Consider the following 6,188-nt stretch of genomic DNA (forward strand, 5'->3'; position numbering starts at 1 on the left):
GTCGGCGTCGCTCCGCTCCACGGCCGCTAGCGCGTCCGTGAAGGCCCGACACGGGAGCGCGGAGCCCTGGAACGCCGCGCAGACCTTGGTGGCCGCGGAGGCGGCGCCCCCGCCGGCGGCGCGGGTGCGGAGGGATCCCGGCCTCCGCCATGGACGGATCCAGGCGGCGCGCCTCCTCCGTGATGCAGGACAGGCTGCGGGACAATATCCGACTCGTTGGAGTGAACTCGCCGGCGGGCGGCAGCGGGAGCAAGGCCGGGCGGGGCAAGAACGCCCGCGGATGCCACGCCTTAAGGGCTCGGGGCGGCGGCGACGAGGTGGGTGTCGTAGCTCGGGGGACGGCAGGGGTGGCCGAGCTCGAGGACGACGTCGGCGCCAGTGGTTCAGCTGGGGGCGGTGGGGCGCATGCGGCTCCGGCCGGCCGCGCGGGCAGGAGATCCGCCTTGTGCGCGTGAGGCTCCGGCCGGCCACGCCGGCGCGAGCTCCGCCGCAGGCGCGGGCGGCTCCGGCCGGCCGCGCAGACAGGAGTTCCGCCGCGTGCTGCTGGCTCTGGGACGACGGCGCCGGGGGTGCTGCAGCTCGGGGCGCCGCGGCGAGGCGAGGTCCCGTTCGCGACGGCGTAGCACAGTCAGGCCAAGCCAGTGGTGCGCGGCGTAGCGGGGTCGCGCCGAGTGGAGAAGTGGAGAAGGGGAGTAGGGGACTCCCTAGGGATCCGTTGGAGTTGGGGGTGGAAGGGGGGATTTGAGTGCCTCCCTACTCTAGGGACCCAAATAGAACCCCTGCTAGAGTGAGTTTTTTTTGCTCTTCGGCCCCTATTTTAAAAGTAGGGACCCAAGTACGATCCTTATTGGAGATGCTCTAACCCACATGTTTCATTCAACGATAGGATACTACGGCCTCGGTGTGTTTAGTTGGTAAAAAAGTTTGAGTTTTGGTACTGCAGCATATTTCATTGTTATTTGACAAATAATATCTAATTATAGACTAATTAGATTTAAAAGGTTTAGCTCGTGCTAATCAGTTAGACTGTGTAATTAGTTATTGTTTCAACTACATTTAATGCTCCATGCATATGTCCTAATATTCGATGTGACGGGTACTTTGCAAATTTTTTGGGAACTAAACAGGGCCAGCAAAAATTTTTGGGTAAAAGTTTTTGTACCTTTTTTCAACACTAATTACGTATATTAAATATTAATTAATTATAAAACTATTTACACGGATGGACGGAAAATCACGAGACGAATCTATTAATCCTAATTAATTCATTAGATGATGTTTACTGTAGCACGACATTGTCTAATCATTGCAATTAAGTTCATTAGATTCATCTCGCGATTTCACCTGGGATTATGGAATGAGTTTTGTTAGTTATCCACATTTAATACTTCTAATTAGTGGTCAAATGTTCGAAATTACTGTCGCGTGAGAAAATTTTTGGGAACTAAACGGAGCCTACGACTCCATCTTCAACTCGGATTTTGGGTATGATTTAGGGCCCGTTTAGTTAGCAAAATTTTTTGGCAACGTTTGCAACACTAATTAGAGATATTAAATGTCGCTGCGGGAAATGGGCGACTACAAAACTACTCGATTGCTTGATTGTTGTGCGCTTGATCGAATATGGTCTAGCACGCAAAGACTCGAGGATTTAGACTGGTTCGGGCCTGAAATACCCTACGTCCAGTATGGGAGTGGTGTTCTTGCTCTATTGTTCTCGAGCCTGGGTGCTCAAAGTTCAGAGGGGAGCTTACAAACTGGTCTAGTAGTGTCGAACCCGTGAGAGTCCAACCAGCCCTTTCCTACGTGGGGGGCCTTCCCTTTTATAGTCCAAGGCGGGGCCCCTATTTACAGTTATCTAGTGTTGTGCCTTTGAACCGTCGGGGCGCAAATCATCCTTATCAGTCGTCGGGGCCCACTCGGTCGATCGGGAGTGGGCGAGCTTGATCCTGGCGATCTTCTGGTGCAAGGAATGATCCTGGCGATCTCCTTGAGCGGTGTGTCCCCCTGGCGCTGTCCCATCTTGGCTCAGTCGGGGCGGCGCGACCACCCGGTCGGTCACTCGGGGGTCTCCTTCGGTCTTGAACGCCGGAGCCTGGGTTTTTTACCTGAGGGGCTATCTTACGTAGCTCTATCACCAGACGGCGCGTCTGGTGAGGGGTGCCTTACCAAGGCCTGGCCGGGGCGTCCGGTCACGGTCGCTGGCGTAATGGAGTGGTGCGCAGAGGCGACCATCATTACGGCGAGGGGAAGGCAGCGTCTGTGGACGTCCCCTCCCGTTGTGTCAAGGGGCCCGCACGAGCGGCGTTGTTCCCTTGTCAGGGAGGCCTGCTGGCTTGGCCCTTGGCGCAAGATAAGGAGAACCGGCGCCTTAGGTCTTGGACGGAGGCTGTCTTGGCCGGCACGCCTGTCAGAGGGTGCGGCGCCCTTGGAGCGCACGTCTCAGGCCACCAGCCTGGCCTTGACCCGGGGCGCTAGGTCGGGGTCCGCCACGTGTCCGGGAGGTCGCGCTCCCGGACCCGTTCGCTTAGCGGCGAAGCCAGCTCCCCGCGCGTCTTAACGGGTCGTCCCGTCCTTGGCCCAATAAATCTGCCGGGCCTTGCTTTGTATAAGTCGGGCCCGTTAGGCACCCCAAGTCTATTCCCCCGTCAGAGGCCCCCGAGCGGTTCTACGATTTTGAAAATAATCGTGGAGCCACTGGTCTCGGCTTTGATGGCCCCTGATCGGGCCGTCCCCTCCGGCTGCCCGCGCCCTCAGCTTTCGTCGTGCGCCAGACGAGGCGTGACGGGATCAAAAGAGAGCCGTTGCCCTTGCTTTCGTTCCATTCATCGTTCTTGGGTTCTATGGACCTGTGAGGTCTGTTGGTGCCCAAGGAGAGGTTGGGAGCGGTAGGGCTCTGGCGAACGCGTAATAAGTGACTGGCCCGTGGGGTCCGGCTCGCCTCCGGCCCCGAGGGGGAGAATTCTGGGCGTGTTTCGATGACGCGTCTCTTGGAGACCCGCGTCATCTGGTGGGGCCCATCATCCTGAATGCCTCGGCCTTTTAATACGCGGAGTGAAGGGTTTTGTTTCTTTATTTACCTAGCCCCGACCCCCTCTCTCCGCCGCCTTTCAGCATTCGCCTCCTTCTCTGCTCTTGCTCGCCGCCGCCCCAGCTTCCGCCCTCCTTCTTGTTGCTCTGTTTGCGGTTTAGGTGCAACCATGTCGCTGTGGAGGCCGTCTTCTGTGACTGAGGCCCAGCTTGTGAGGCTGGCCGTGGAGGGGTCGATTCCTCCCAAGGATGTTGCTCACTGGAGGGCGCCACCGCCTGCAGAGGTAAGTCCTCATCCTCGCTCCGACGAGGTGGTCACCTTCCGCATCTTCTATGCGCGGGGGCTTGGCCACCCTGCCCACCCCTTCCTGCTGGGCTTGTTGGAGGGGTGGTAGATCGGGCTGCACCACCTTAACCCTACCGGGATGCTGCATATCGCGGGCTTCATGATGGTGTGCGAGGCGTTTCTTGGGATAGATCCCCATGTGGATCTATTCCGGGAGATGTTCGTTGGCCGTCCGGTCACGCTGAGGCGTGAGGCCGGGACGTCACGTTCGGAGACGACCATCGCTCCCGTGGGCGGCTTTGGTTTGCAGCGGAGGCCTGGGAAGACCTCATACCCCCGGTACACTCCTGTGGATAACAACCGGGGGTGGCATGATGAGTGGTTCTACATCCGGAATCCCTCCAGGAGGGAGGAGGCATTCTCGGCGTTCACCAGGAGTGCCTCGGAGAAGCAGGACAGTTGGATTTGGGGGGCTTCCCGGAGGAAGAAGAACAATGTGGGAGTGATTGAGGAGGTGCTGCAGGGTTTGGTGGCCCGCGGTTTGGACGGCACCCGCATTTTCTCCACCATCTTCCTTCGCCGGGTGCGCGTTCTATCGGCGCGGCGAGGGAAGATGTGGGACTATGAGCACGACGAGCCGCAGGAGGAGTTGCGGGATCCAGCCAGCTCTGGGCTGTGGAGGTGGCTTGACGGCATGATCGCGGGCGAAGGTCGCCGTCCGATCGGTGGTCCGTCTCCTTTTTGGACAGGGTCGCCCCCTAATTTGATAACCACCAGTCTGGTTTTTCATCTCTCGCTCCTCATTGTAACGTCCTGGTCCCCATCCGTCTCATTTACCATTTGTATTGGCAGGGACTCGGCAAGCCCAAATCTCTCCCTCATCGCAACAAGGGTCCGGAAGGAGCCGCTCGCCAAGCCGAGCAGCAGAGGAAGGCTGCGGGGAAGAAGAAGAAGAAGAGGGCGCTTCGTGCCCGGGTGCATGAGAGCCTCGAGAAGGAGGTGGCCAAGCTTATCCGTGAGGGGATGGACCCCGCGGAGGCTTAGGATTTGGTCGACGCCTGGATCCCGGAGGATCCGGAATCTGGGTTCGACGGGGAAGAGGAAGAAGAAGAACTGGAGTCGCCCGGGGCCGTGGACTTCGGTCCGGATGTTTCCCCTCGTGGGACGAGCGAGTCCGGGCCCCCCAAGCGCGCTAGTGATGAGGCGGAGCCGGAGCCGGCGAAACGGTTTCGAGGTGAGGGTCTGGGTGCGCCGGGGTTTGTTAGCGACGTCTTCCGGGATGCCGATGACATCCCCACCCTGAGCCGCAGAGAGGCCGATGGGCCGCCGCTGCCCATTGCGGCGTCCGTCGCGACGCATCCGCCTCCTTCATCGTCGGCCGAGGTCGCTGTTCCGAAGAAGACGGCGAGAACACAAGTGCCCTTCCCATTTCCATTCTGCCATTTCTGGAGGGGCGGCCTTTTGGTGACGTGTTCTTTTGTTCTTGCAATATAGGGTCTCGACCGGTTTCCAGCCGACAGCCGATCCGGTGGAGTGGACCGAGCACCCTGCATTGGCGACACTGCTTGCTAGGTGTCGGGGAGGGCGCGTGCTTTTGGGCACGTCCTCGTCACAGGTGGTGATGGTGGCGATTCCAGGCCCCATCCTCTCGCCGGTCGGCATGGTGCCGGCATTTGTGCCGCATTCGGTGGGCCATGCGTGCGCTTCCGCTGGGAGTTCTCCCCTATCGCCTCCCGTGGGGGAGACCGCTGCGTCGGAGAGGCTGCCGTCGGTGGAGGGCGCTCTAGTCCTGTACCGCTTGCCGGAGGGGCCGCTGGAGTGGTCGTCCCGCGACGAAGGTGATGACGCGCTGTTCATGCTGAACGATTCCTGGGAAGACAAGGTCTGGCGGCATGTGGGTCGGCAGGGCCTCGAAGCCCAGGAAATGCTCGCCTATGCTAAAAGTCGCCTCACCCTGGTGTTGAAGGAGGTGGAGCGAGCTGCGAAGCTTGTTACCTCCGGCCTGCATCCCGCTGTTGGGGTGAGTTCTTTTGCATCGAGTCTGTTCTTTCCTGCCCGCAGGTGTCTTGTTGTGACCCCCTTCCGTTTTCCAGGTGTTGGAGAACATCTCAAAAAGGAAGTCATCTTTCCTGCAGGATGAGTACGGTCACGAGATGGCGAGCGAGGCGGCGCACCGGGACCTTACGGAGCGGTTGCGCTCCGTGGAGGCTGCGCGTGCTTCGGATACTGAGGAGTATCGTCGCAACCTTGCAAGACATGTCAACTCCTATACGCACACAAAGATCATATCAGACGAGCCGCCACAATATCATATACATGATGTTCCCTTTGCCTCACGATATTTGGTCTAGTTTAAAGCCGACCACTCTTTCTCGATCCTGTGATTCGGAATACTTGGTTAACTCTTAACCCCAGCATGGCCATGCATTTCCTGATCCGAATCACTCGAGGGGCCCAGAGATATCTCTCTCTTGTAGAGAGGGGCAAATCCCATCTTGACCGACTATGTCTCACAGTATGCTTCTTGACAGACCCGAAAGCCACCTTTATGACTACCCTGTTACGGTGCAGCGTTTGATGGCTCATAAGTAAGTCGGTTCACATCTTGAGTACATACGACGATCTCAGGTCTTAGGACACAGCGTACATACTGTGTAATGAGAAGTCATCATCTCGTGTTGGGTCAGTTCAGTCTCATGTCTCACATGAGCCCACATTATTAGTTTCACATCCCCATGTCCATGACTTGTGAAACGTAGTCAATCAACTAATACATGTGCTAGTCTAATATTTATGTGTGTCCTCACATGAACTCCGACTAGAAACATTTTAGAATATTCATACAAGTATAGAGTTTCACAAATACTTCACA

This window comes from Panicum virgatum, chromosome 7N (genome assembly GCF_016808335.1).
Source record: "Panicum virgatum strain AP13 chromosome 7N, P.virgatum_v5, whole genome shotgun sequence".
Classification (NCBI taxonomy): domain Eukaryota; kingdom Viridiplantae; phylum Streptophyta; class Magnoliopsida; order Poales; family Poaceae; genus Panicum; species Panicum virgatum.